At 47.8% G+C, this 14,175-nt stretch overlaps 1 long non-coding RNA gene across 1 annotated transcript in view; it reads right to left on the bottom strand.

The window, feature by feature from the left end:
• LOC308352005 overlaps positions 1-14,175 on the bottom strand; it is a 151,338-nt gene that overhangs the window by 65,985 nt on the left and 71,178 nt on the right. Inside the window, exon 4 of the long non-coding RNA XR_013967624.1 lies at positions 10,336-10,501. This is a non-coding gene — a long non-coding RNA (uncharacterized lncRNA). The remainder of the gene's footprint in view (positions 1-10,335; positions 10,502-14,175) is intronic.

Here is a 14,175-nt window from a genome sequence, read left to right on the forward strand (position 1 = left end):
GCCTCTGCCTTCGGCCCAGGTCATGATCTCAGGGTCCTGGGATCGAGCCCCACATCGGGCTCTCTACTCCGTGGAGAGCCTGCTTTCTCCTCTCTCTCTCTGCCTGCCTCGCTGCCTACTTGTGATCTCTGTCTGTCAAATAAATAAATAAAATCTTTAAAAAAAGAAAATTATCCTTGCCTTTGGGAAGTCCTTGCCTTAAACTTCCACGACAAACAGGATCTCCTTTGTAATGCATGCGGTTGGGGGCATCATTTTCCCCTGATTTTCCCTTACTTTTCTTTGCTGAAAAAGTACAAACCCCACCGTTTGTTTTAATAGAAAAAGATCAATCCTGCTGAACTCCAGGGTTCTGTAACACTTCCCTTTGGCTCTCTGGGCACTCCATGCTTGATGTCATGGTTTCCTGGAACCTGGGATACACAGACATGATGTGGAAGCAAGCAGCTCTGTCCTGGTGGCCCATGCCTCCCCACTGCTGGACCTTCCCACCCCTTGGTCACTGATAGTGGTTGTAGGCAAAGGGTGGGGGAGGAGATGGGGCAATGCGGGCTTCCAAGTCCATATTCGGCATACACGTGACTTTTATGTGAGCAGTACATGTCGAACAAAGCTGCGGTACATCACTGTTCAAATTAAACTCAATTAACACCAATATTCATCTTCTTGAAAAACTGGTCCCAAAGCAGGGTGCCCCAGACCTACAACAATTTCCTTGCAACCTCTTCTTTCTGGGGTAATTATTTCCAAGAGTTTAAATCAGCATTTCCTAAGCTGTGTTCCACGAGTGCTAAGAATGGTGGCATGAAAAAAAAAAACAAAAAAACTCAGTACTAGGAGTGTATTTTTTCTGCTAAAATGTATTAACTTTGAGGTACCAAGACAGTTGTATGTAGTTTTAATTACTGCAAAATATCCAGCCTGTAAGAAACAGTCTGCCAAGCCTGGGACCTGGCAGGTCCCGAGGCCTCACGAGGTTTCATCTGATGGTCACATGAAACGTCAGACCAGCCCTCTGCTCCTGCTGAACGAGAGAATTCTTTCTGTTCTAAGTGACCCTTATCTCCTAAGCCATCTTTTCTGCATCTCGCACATTTTTAATGAGGTGTTTTATTTTGTCCTTCACTGTTTTATTTAATTATTTATTTATTTTTTACTAAGGAACATAGCACATAGTTACAAGGTACATAAAGAAAAGGGTATAGAGTGACAAAGTCATTCTATTATACCTCCATCTCCCTCTTATACTATCTCCATTCCCAGAGGGAATGTGTCCTGTGAATCCACCCAGATTACACATTTTCTAACATAAATGCAGCATTTTTCACAAAAGGATGCCTTTCCAATATCCTTTTCTCACTTTAAAAAGTTTAAACCTAATCTACTGCCAGCAATCACTGTAACTAACGCGTCCAAACACTTTCTATTTTTTTTTTTTTTAAGATTTTATTTCTTTATCTGACAGAGCGCGCATACAAGCAGGGGAAGAAAAGAGTATTCAGTTCAGAACAGAAAGTGCAGGGGCGCCTGGGTGGCTCAGTCGGTTAAGCCTCTGCCTTCAACTCAGGTCAAGATCCCAGGGTCCTGGAATTGAGTCCCGCACTGGGCTCCTTGCTCAGTGGGGAGCCTGTTTCTCCCTCTGCTTGTGCTCTCTCCCCCGTTCTTTCTGACAAATAAACTAAATCTTAAAAAAATACTGAACAGTAACATTTACTGGATATATAGGTGCTATGTAATAGCATATATACATTGCCAATTATCAAAATAACATTCTAACCTTGAAATGCCATTGGTACCAATTTTCTTTCCCAGAATTAACTTACTATGGAACACTAATTCTCAATAGATAGTCGGAGGACAGATATCTTCAAAGGGGAGGATCAGAATCTTGAGAGGAAAGGGCATGGGGTGAAAGCTCTCCACTCACTCCCATAAATTCTGAGATATCCTCCTTGACAGAGTCCCCCATTCCTCAACCGTGGGGAAATCACTGCAGTGAATGAACAGTGTATTTGAAGGAAGCTTCCGGTACAGGGCTGTCCTACAGAACCTTGTGCAACATGGCAATGGTGCTCGACACTGAGCACCAGCCACAGACGGTTAATGAAGGTGGACTAGTACAACTGAGGAACTAAATGTAATTTCCATTTAAATAACCACACATGCCTCATGGCTACCATTTTGGACAGCGCTGGTCTACTGAACAGTGAAATACCAAACAGGAGAAGGTTACTATACCTGCTACAAAACAGGAATAAGAGGAAATGTGTGTGTGCACGCCTGTATGAGTGTTGAGCATAGTAGACTAAACTCAAACTACAGCTTCTGAATCGTCTTTCTTCACATACCCAAGGCTGATTGGACTATTTCCAAAAATAATTTATTTAGTTGAAGTTGGGACAAGCATTAAGGATGTGTTGCAATTACCTCTAAAATCTGGAATTAAAATACTTTAATTTACTAAAACTCTACGTTTGATTATGCGCTCGGTTTTAAATTTTTCCTGGCATGATGTTGCGTGTGGATCACACCAAATTAACAGTTTCTCTGTTAGGTGGAAAAAACAAATTGCAGAAGAGTATGTACAATATTATGCCAACTGCACAGATATATGTGTGTGTGTGTGTGTGTGCATATATCCACATATACACACACATTTGTATATGAATAGAATTCATCTAGAACCATGCTGCTCGACAGCCCGTTCTGTGATGATGGAAATGCCATCCAGTCTGTCCAACACGGGAGCAGCTAGTCACAGAGGGCCACTGAACACCTGAAATAGGGCTGGAACGACAGAGGACTCGACGGTTAATTGTATTTAATTTTATTTCATTTAAATTCGAATAGCCCCAAGTGCCAAATGGCTACTTCATCATACCGCACAGGTCTAGGAGAATAAGGGCTGCTCAAAGGGCCACCTCAAAGGGGTTAAGACTGGTGGGAGAAAATAAACTTTCACTTAAATTTTATACACCACTGTAGTGTTTGAATTCAGTTATTCAGGTCTATCCACCTGGCATGTAATAGCTCATTAAACCAGTAACTAGGAAGGGAAGGTGTTTTAGCTTGGGCTGCTGTAACAGAACACCACAGGATGGGTGGCTTAAACAACAGAAATTATTTCCCACAGTTCTGGAGGCCTTAAGTCCAAGATCAGGTGGGAGGAGGGTGGGGCTCTGGTGAGGGCTCTTCCTGCTTGCCCACGGTCGCCTTCGCGCTGTCTGTGCATGGGGGGAGGGGCAAGAGCTCCGATCGCTCTTCCTCTTCTTACAAGGACACCAATCCCACCGTCAGGACCCGGCACTTATGACCCTTAGATGTAAACCTAATCACCCCAAAAGTCCACCCCCTAATACCATAACACTGGGGGGGTTCGGTCACACCCCACAACTGATGTATCAGCAACGATACCAACTCTACCGTCGGTAGAGTGTATCTGAAGGACCTCTCACAACCCCCCACTACCACCAACCCAGTCTCATCCAGAGCATACCACGCTTCCACTCTTCGCCCCCACCCCCAGCCCCACAGCACCCCAAGTGACCTTTTAAAATGAAAAGTCCTAGCACATCAGCAAGGCTCCCCAAGCCACTGGGAATCAAATCCGAGTTGCCCACCACTAGGGCCTTACACGGACCGGCCCCTGGACCTCTCCAACTTCATTTCCAAATGCTCTCGCCTTTGCTGCCGGCTCTGCTCCAGCAAAAACACTGCAGCCCACAGAGCTGTTCCTCTGGTGTGTCTCATCTTAGGTCTTGGAACCTGCAATCCCCAGGGCCTGGAAAGCTCTTCTTACTTCACTTAGTGCTAGAAGACTGAATGCTTGTGTTCCCCCAGGACTTCTCCACTGAACTCCTAATTCCCAGTGGAGCTATTTGTAGATGGCCTAAGCCATGCGGGTAGAGGACCAGGGCCTTTCTAAGAGGGAGAAATGAACCCTCTCTCCCTCTGCCACAAGAGGACATGGCGAGAAGGCAGATGTCTGAAGCCGGGATGAGTGGGCTCACCAGGAACCTGACCCTGCCGGCACCCTGCTCTCAGACATCCAGGTTCCAGAACTGTGAGAAATGAACGTCCGTTGTGAGGCCACCCAGTTTACGGTTACCTTGTTACAGCAGCCCAAACTAAGACACTCCGGTCTCGGGGTACATGTCACCTCCTCAGAAAGCTGAGGACTTAGCTAAATGGAACAGCAGCGTGTCCTGCCGCCCCCATGTCTCCCCGTCCCTGTATTCAGCTTTACTTTTCCTCACAGCATGTATCAGCATCGGGCACTTATCATGTTCCTGGTTTCCTGGGTGCCTCCCACACCAGAACAAAAGCTCAGAGAGGGCAGGGAGAGCGTGCCCTCACCAAGATGGCGACCGAGGCCACTGGGAATCAAATCCAAGTTGCCCACCACCCGGGCCTTCCTTGTTCCTGACTTCATGCCCTTCACCACAACAACTAACATCTGTTGGAGAACAAGGCACCCCTGAGAGAACCCTAAAACACAGGGGTGAGGCCGAAGCATCCCCTGCACCTTGGGGACCAAGAGATACCGCATCAGAAGGGTAAGGGTAAGAGAGGCAGCTACGTGGTGACTACACTGCCCCACCCCCAAGCCAGTGCTGCACATGGAGAGGTCTCCTGTGGGCCCCCAGCTCCTCCAGTGGGAAAGGAGAACTCAGGAGGGACAAACAGCAACCAGTGTTGTGGGTCACTCTGTAGGAGCCCCCACTCTAATCCCCCACCATGGGGACTGCAGGGGAATGTGAGGGGCTCCATCACTGGGGCTGAAACTCTGAGGGAGGACAGGGGAGGGGCTTACAACCACCAGCACAAGGCTCTTGGCAGACGAAGACCCTCCCTGCGGCGCCCAACCAGTGGGCCTTACTCATCTACAGAACCAGGCTGGGGGCGCACCCTGACCGGGGAACCTGGCAGGGTGCAGATCTGCCAGATTCGGATCCCCAAATGAGGAGTTTTTCCAGGGCCTGGTTGGCAGTAATGCTCAGCAAACATTTATTGGATACATTAACTAAGCAGTTCTCACAGAACCAGCTCCTAGAATAATCTGTGAATTGGCTGCCTGGAGGGAAGCAATAAGAACAAAAAGGGCTCACAGGGCGGGAGAGGGTAGGAACCCCTGGGAGCAGAACAGAGGAGACTGAAGCCCCTCCCACCCCCTACCTGAAGCCCCACCCCATCAGGACTCCAGGCCCAGCCCAGGATGCGAGCAGGTCTGGTTTCCCTAAGGAACGCCAAGGGCTAGTTTCCCGCTAATCGGAATGGACAGAAGTGGACCATTAACATTAACACGGTTCTCTTCGGTGATCCAGAAAGCGGTTCCTTTAAACTCTCTGTGACAACCCCATTTTTTTTTTCTCTTTCAGCTGCAAGCCACTTAACATTTAAACCTATAGTGAAGTGCAAATTCGAATCTGGCTCTTAAGAAGGTAACAGATGGGCAAATAAGATATTTTTGTATAGAACATGTTACACATGAGAAGCCTAGTGATAACAAACGCATTATTAACTGAATAACGGCGGTATCATTTCCAGGCAATTCCACAGAAACAACCCAAGAATAAAAACACCCCAACCAATGACTTCTAGCCAGTTATAGTTCTCCAGCTCCTCACTAATATTCAGTAGGTCAAGAGTCTATTACGAGATTCTACTGTTCACGGTCAGCCCTTGGAGATGGGAAGGCAGGACACTGGATTCATGGTGGCAAAGAGCGTGAGCTTGGCAGCTCAAATGTGGGACTGTATTTCCCACGGGGTGATCTGCTGTTTAAGTGACCCTGACCAAATGACTACACTTCTCAGAGCTTCCGTGTTCTGCTCTGCAAAATGAGGACCAAAAATCCCTCACGGGATGTTTTTTTAGGATTATATGAAGGGATGTAAATAAAATACTCAGCACAGACTTCAACAGTCTTTATTACAATATACTGGAATGCTGCATTTCGATGTTTCTCTCTTACGGTCACCAGAAGGGCAGCACTGTCATTTTCTTAATGTTTGCATCCTCCCCAGGTGCCCAGCTCTGGAACTAGACAGTTAATAAATCAATGAATTGTATCTACAACATGTTCATATTTTTTTAATGTTTTATTTATTAATTTACACAGAGAGAGAGGGTGGGGGAGGGAGAGTTCAAGTAGGGGGAGCAGCAGGCAGAGGGAGAAGCAGCTTCCCACTGAGCAGAGAACCCAACTCGAGACTTGATCCCAGGACCCTGAGATCATGACCTGAGCCGAAGACAGATGCTTAACCAACTGAGCCACCCAGGCACCCCCAAATGTTTGTATTTTTACGTGAAAGCCAACAAAGAGCTGACACAAAGAAAAAGAAGTCGGGGGGGGGGGATGTTGGATGAGAGGAGTAGGGAGCTGCAGAGCAGCAGGTGGGAGAGGCAGAGATTACAAGAAGCAACAGGGACGTGGGCAGCAACCCTAGAGAACAGGTCAGAGAATCAGCACAAGGAAGTGTAGGAAAGAAGATCTGAGGTCTCCTTGGCAGAAGTAGGGGCCAAAACACCCACCTCACTGCACCCCAATAACTTGCAAAGGCGTCAGTGAACCACACCAAAGACAACACAAACAGAGCACTGTGATAATGATCAAACTGATCTGTCTAGGAGATTCCTGCCCATTGCTAATCTGAAAGATGCCCATCACCCTTTCCCCCGTATGTATGCAGAATAAAGCCTAGGGGACTATTTCTACAGGGTGCAGAATCCCTGAGCAACCGAGAGAGACGGTTCCCGTCTAGGGCTCGACGCAGCAGCGAGCTAGATCACAGAGCGAAGTCCTCTGGCCATGCAAGCAACCACACGCGCACCAGGAACATGCGAGGGGCCTGCTACCCGACAGTAAATCCCGGTTCTCTCCAGCAGAAAGCAAAAGACAGTAGTGCGAAAATGTGTTACTGTACTTGAAAGAGGAAACAGACATCTTGTACTTGCCTTCTGACAGAAGTCAGTTTGACAAGAGATGAAACAACAAAGATGACTATGATGGTATGAAAAGCAGAAGAAAAACCAAGTTGCCGTCAACTCTTGGATGCCAAGGGACAAGAGGCGGCTCAGTGGCGGGGAGGACAGAGAGCCCTATGGCAGGAAAGCGTCCTCTGACCAGAGGAAGCAGGGAGGAGGAGCAGTCCTAAGGCTTAGTGAGAGTCCGCATGAAGGATCAGCACGGCAGACAGCTAGCCAGGAGAGCAAGAAGCAACTGAGCACAGTGCTGAGCAAATCGCCTGAACTGATGTGACCAGGCACCAACCTGTCCAGCTGCCGGACTTTCTCCAGCACGGCTCAGAGGCAGGTGCAAGCCAGAGGACAGAACGATCAGGATGCGTAGAGCTTGGGCAAGAGACTGATTTTGCACCGGACTATGGATTCTAAGTTGAATCAGGACGAAAATAAAGATGGAAAGGTATGGAGCAAAGGAGGCGGCCAATGAGAGGTCTCATAGGGATCAAAAGAGAGGTGGGGTACCAGATGGCCGGACGGGGTGGGGTGTGGTCAAACAGGAGACTTCTGACAAACTAATGTGAGCCATGAGGAGCCACAGCCCAGAGAGTGGGGAGATGGAGGAAGTTGGGGAGAAGACCCCTGGTGATGAGAAGCCCCCACACCCACACAGCTGGGGAAGTAGGCGGGCCACCCAATGTAGCTGAGACAGGGTTGGGAACAATAAGGCGGTCACAAGTGAGGGTGGGAGTAACAAGAGAGTCAGCAGGTCACGGTTACGGGGACAACAGAAGGTTACCCATTTGGCTGGATGCTCGGAAAAAAGCAGGGGTTGTTACCGGAAGGGAGAAAAGCACAAGTCTAGTACCACCGCGCCAAGCATGGGGGCCGCCACTCCACCTCCCGAGTAGTCTTGTCCCTCCCCAATGATAACGTTAATCTACCTAATCGAACGGTTCCTGCCAGTTTTTATTCTGAAGCAAACCCATCTTTCCCCAGTATTTATTCAAGGTAAATACCAGCAGGCTATCATTTCTCCAGATGAGCAGAGCTTTCCTAAGGGGAAATCTTGTGATTGGGAAATTCATCCCAGAATGCAAAAGGGGGTCACACATTCACCCCCTTGCTGACAAAGTATAAATAAATTAATGGTTTTCTTAGATTTTTTTTTAAAGGCCAAGTTTTTGTTTTGTTTTGTTTAAAGGCCAAGTTTTTATCATATCTTCCGCTAACTGGAAGCAAAGGTTTGCCTCAACACTGGAAATCTACGTCCTTGTCATTTATCCTAAGATTGTGGAGATGGGGTGTATTTTTTACTATCTCCCTGTCACCAATACTCTGTCACCGACTGGTTCAACCAATGAACTCATTTATGAGGCAGTACTTCAGGTCACTAGAGAAGGATTTCGGGGCTCTACCACTCCTCTGAATAGATCTGCTTGGGGACTGTCTGCTTCAGGAAAATTTCACGGATTCCCACGCATCTAGTCCCTGTTCTCCCAACGAGATGCTATGCCGTTCTGCCAGGCCTCCCCAGGCAGGTCTGTTATTGCACCCGACAGTTAAGTAAGAGAAGCCTTATGACGGACGACAAGCACCTAACCTCCGAATTTACGCACATGTAAAAGAGTAAGAACTTCACAGTGCTTTTGTATCCCTTCATGAGTTAAAGTTCGTGCCTAGAAAGTGCCTGGCATATGGTAAGAGCCACAGAAGTGTTTGCTATTCTTACAAGGATATGTACTCTCATGTCTCCCTTTGTGGACTTACTAGCACCTTTTTTTTTTAAACTAGCACCTTTAAAATGGAGACTAAGTATTAATTACTATCCCCAGAGCCTAGTACAGTGACTGGCTACTTAGAGACATTCAAGGGAATGAATGCATCAATCCACTGACAGGCCAATTTTTATCTCACAAGAAATGTGAAGGCGCAGATATTTAAAAATAATAAAATGAAGGATTACCTCATTTGTAACCCGCCTTGTTTAAAAATAATTTCAGGCAGTTCATAAACTACGGTCTGACCTTTCAAATAGGTAATTAAATGAAACAAGTTAAAATTAAGGGTAGAATTCCATTATCAGTATCACTGAAAAGTCAGTGGACTTCTTAAGAATTAAGTATACCTACATACATTTTTTATTCCAAGGATTAGGAAATTTTCACTTTTGTTGTAGGAGGGGGAAAAAAAAGCCCGAGGCCTCGGCTCCCCACCAGGATTTGCTATCCTCGTTTCTTCCACAGGTCTAGGAACTAGGGAGAAAAGACCATAACAACAAAGTTCACCTACTTCCTGTCACATGTCTGCAAAAGGAGAGTCTCAGAGCTGTTGGTGATCGAAGGGAACCAACGGAGGCATCCAAAAGAAAATTCAAATTACTGTGACTAAAAGCTCAAAATGTTCATAAAGCCCACAGGTGCTCAGAGCGGACAGTCTCCAGCAGAAGAGAGCCATTCTGTAGACTTTATCTCGTTTTCAACACTTCTAAGAACACCTGATCTAGGATCACAGCATAGCCATACTTAAAATAAGCACTGCTAATATGTTAATATTCTGGTCCACCTCAGAGGATTTCTAACACTATAGAAAACAAGCCTGTCACCTAACGAGCAGGACTTTCCTCTTCAGCGGGTGCGTGAAAAACACCACCGTATGCATGAAAATGGAATTCAATCGAAGTCCCTGGGAAATACAGTCTGGGAGTGCTGGGGTTTCCCAGTGGAAGAGAAATGTTTATCTCAGCCTTACGGTCATCCAAGAAGAAACCTGTACAGCAAGGAGGAGAGTGAGGAGTGAGAGGGACATCTCCCTGAGTCGAGGCTGTGTCTCCTTGATGGAAGAGCCCCCTGGTTTCCGTTCAGGGATGGCCCTTCTGCTCCTGCCCTCAAGCCGAGGGCATGAGCCCCACCAAAGGCAGACTGACACGAAGAATACAAGTTCAAGCACGTGTACTCAAAGCAGCAGCAAATGATGAATAAACTCCTCTTTCCATGCCCAAAGTTCTCCTGATGGCTACAAACTCAGATACAGGCACATCCAAGGAATGCCTGCTTTTCCAAGTAACTTCCCAGTTAACTGAAACCACTCTGACCAGTAACTTCTCTCGTGCTTTTCCAAGAAAGCCAGCATTCACATCTACACACATTCCCATCAGAGAAAGAGTGTTTAGAAGGTAAGGATAAAGCACAACACAACACACACAACACAACACACACACACACACACACACGTACACACACACGTCTTAGTAATAGTGTATTTTTCCATAACTGTTAAGCTTTTTTCACTCCTTTTTAACAAATGAAACAAAAACTGAGGTCTTAATCCAACAGGGAGTGTATCTGAGGATTAAAATTTCCAAGTACGTACCCTTCTAGTTCCGCATCCTTCCAAGACTGCATAAACGGTCGCCTGGGAAGCTTCCTCAAAGAGGTTCAGATGAACTCCTTTCCGCGCTCGCAGGCATGACTCACTCACTACCTTTGTGCCCACAAAGTCAGTCCTCCTGAGTTCTCACAGGCAGGTATTTTGCAATCTGGAGAACATTAAAAAAAAAAAAAAAAAAAAAAAGAACAACTACATATATTTTGAATGTGGATTTCTAACAGCTAAAAAAAAAAAAAAGTCCCCGTTCCCATGAAGTTCAGAAGACGATCGTAGATTCTCCAATATGCCCATTCCATCTCAGCAACCTAACCAGGGAGTGTTATTTTCATGGCAGCATGTTGACATGACAATGATGAATGTCACAACAAAAGACACTGGAACAGTTAGGCCACGGACGCAACAAAGGTGAGTACAGTCGGAGGGGCATGACAGCCTGGCCCCCCAAAACACTACAGACCTACCCCCAAGGTCAGGTTCCCTGATGTTTCTTGCCATCTGTCTACACCGTTGCCCATGACACCACGACCCCGTGAACCAGCGACAAGAAAACACAGCATCAATCCCCCACCCTGCCACCCCATCCCCCCGACCCGCGCCAGCAGAGCGGCCGCCCAGGGCAAGGGCACCTCTGAAGCCTCTATTTTAACCCCCTCAGATGCACGGAAGGAGGTTCTGCCTGCAGACTCCGGGGAAAAGCAGCATCTTCCGTAATCACAGCAAACCCGGGTGGGAATACCGCTAACAGCCTCGAGGCCAACGCCAGGTGACAGCAAGGTTCTGAGGCTGCTTCTGGGGCCTCAGGACAGAGATGGGACCCAGCCCAGCGAAGGAGAGGGGCAAGGTGACAGGGCCCGGGGCTGGACGCTGAGTACTTCCATCAAAAGGGCCTTGGTCTCCCTCCTCTGAGCTCTTACCCCAGCCTGGGTGCTTCTTCCAGTATCTCAAAATTGTCTTAATACTACTGTATTTTCTTTCATTATCGTGAGAACAATCACCACTTAAAACTGAGTAAGTTAAAACCAACCCTGCTGGAGGAAAAGCCAACTACCAACTCCCACCTCTACTCCCCCGCTTGTGGCTCTCAAAGTTGCACCGGGCCGCGAGGTGGGACAAGGGGCAAGGGAAGAGACACAGTTCAAGTCAAGGCCTTCGGCAGTGTTTCCTTGGAAAAGAAAAACAGTCAGCTCACTGCCATCCAGCTGCAGCCATCTCACACTGTGGCTCACCCCACGTGGATGTCTGTGGGGGGTGCGGTTCAACTAAGCTCAGTGGTAAGGGCCCTCGGGATAACAATCCAAACTGAAAACTGGACTGCCCACCACCGTGACCTTGGACTTCTTCAAGAAAAACAGCCCTGAAGCTGGTTGCTTACTCTTCATTGACAACACCCTAGTGGGAGGAAATCAACAGCATTCCAGATGAAGTATTTTTTCTGATGCAATTTTTTAGTGAACTTCAAAGAAGATTAAGCCTTGCTCTGGGGAACTCATTACCATTCACCCAGATGACTGTCAGTTATCAACTAGACTAATCAGAGTCTAAAGATTTTTAACCAGACATTCTTTTCAGTGATGATTCACTCATTCTTTCTTCCAATGACACAGTCCTACGAAGAGTGCGTCTTCAGAGGACAGCTACCAGTACGCGCTTCCCTTGCACTGAAAAATGGTAATGAAATGTTGGCATGTGTTCATAACTGAACTGTCTCAGAAGTTTTCTTTAACCAGCCCTGACCTCAGGCAGGTCCTCATGCTCTGCCGCTTCCAGCATGCTCCTAGTCTCCAACCTCTACAGGCCTTTGAATACAGGAGCACCCCCGGAGCCTGACACTCCTGCTGGCTCTCTGTCTCCCCCCAGCTTATCACAACTCCCATCTTCTGTCCATTTACTGGTATGCATCATTCCAGTGCTGGGTCTTAGGGCAGTTTCTCCAGAAGGATATCTCGAGCATCTGGCCCGCAGGCCCTCCCCGGTACTTCTGTATCAGAGCTGCCCCCACACAGCCCTCCATTTCCTCGCTGTACTGGAGGCTCATTGAAGTCGGCGCTGGGCCTTCTCATTTCCATAGCCCCACCTCATCACGGAGCCTGGCTCAGAATGAGCACATCATAAATGTCTGTCCGATGAATGACTATTAACCACCCTGGGCCCGAGTCAACCTTCCAGGCACAGGTGTACCATCCGCCCGGGCAACCCACTTGTAGATGCTCTGCTTTGGATCGAGTCAAAATCAGACGGATACGTCGACATTAAGAGGGATGCTTTTGCATCTTAGTGTTAAGGAGAGAGATAAAGCTGCAAAAAAAAAAAAAAAAAAAAAAAAAAAAAGGGAAGGAAAAAAAAGGGTACTGCAAGAGGACTCCCAGTGCAGCTTAGAAAGCAGGCCTGGGAGGCACTGTGGCTCTGAAGACAGTCTCTGTCTTCAGAACACGCCTCTGCACCGAGGCAGCCCACGCGGCACACTCTGGCAGGCCTGGCACCGAGCGCCACACACTGACCCACTCGAATCCACCGAAACACAGGCGGGCCAACAAGGGCCGATTCAAATGGAAAATCTCCTGATTGCTCACAACTAGAGGAAAAACGCAGGGGATTTTAGAGGAGAAGGAAAATTTATTAGGGGGAAATTAAAGACGGATAACTATTTTAAGGCAGCCTTACAGATCTGAATTTCTGGGCACAAGAACATAAAAAGTTATTTTCCAAGGAAACATGTTAGGTAGTTGTTGGGGATATAAAGGCCTGAGGAGGAACCAGGATCATTCAAGAGGAACTCTTTTTCACCGTTTGTTGGTTTTTGAATCCAGGTGGGACGACCTTCCCGAGGCCTGAGGGGAAAGGGAGCCTCTGCTCCCCGCCCATCCCCCCCTGATCCTTCTAACCTCTGGAGCCCTGTCCCTAGGAACAAACCCACTGAGGCCCGGGCAGGGGCTATCCTTGCCCAGGGGCTGCTGTCTGTGCCCAGATACGAGTCTTCCTCTCCTGTAGAAAAATCTGCACTCGGTACTAAGCTTCCCAAGTGGGCCTGTAGAGTCGGAGGGTGGATTTGAGGCTCCTGTCTACTGCTGGGGACTTTCACCTGTTCCTAGCAGGTCAGGGTGACCACACACAGACAGGGGGTGTCCCTACAGAAGCCACTGTATCCCCCCACACGAGCTCAGAAAGTACGAGCCCAGCACAGGTGGTCCACACACTCCTGCCTTTCTCCCGGCAGACCAATGACACCGGCGATGTCATGACTCTTCGTCCCGCCTCTTCTCCCCAAAATGGCTCAATACTCATGGTCTTTTTGAAGATCACTTCAAGGCCTTAACTGACCTGAAGAGGAACAGCAGGCAGCCTACTTGACAGATCTGAGCAGTGGAAATACGCCTGACTCCGAGCACAAAGGACAGGAGGGCCCCGGCTAACCAGAGAAGACTCGGTGAGCACAGCTAGTGCGGGGAAAGGCAGGGAAAGCACGCCCGTGTCCAACGCTCCGCAGAGTTCTCTTTGCTCGCTATGGAAGAAGAGAGTCGGTATATGTCCAAAGATTTTATATGTGGCAGATCTTTAACTGACCTGAGAACACATTGATTCTTTGTATTTCACTTCATAATGCTCAGCCTTTCTCGCTCTTGCACATCCGTACTCAGAAAAAAAGAATGAGTAATATTAAAACACAGGAACGGTACGCGGAACAGTCCCCACACCACTGAGACATGAAACGTGCGCAGTACTATTCTCCCTCCTACACATATATAAAAACCTTAAAAGAGGCTTAGAATAGAACACGTGGGAATCCCCCACATGAACTTAAGACTCTTTTGACAGACTGAAAGT

This window comes from Martes martes, assembly GCF_963455335.1.
Source record: "Martes martes genome assembly, chromosome: 11".
Classification (NCBI taxonomy): domain Eukaryota; kingdom Metazoa; phylum Chordata; class Mammalia; order Carnivora; family Mustelidae; genus Martes; species Martes martes.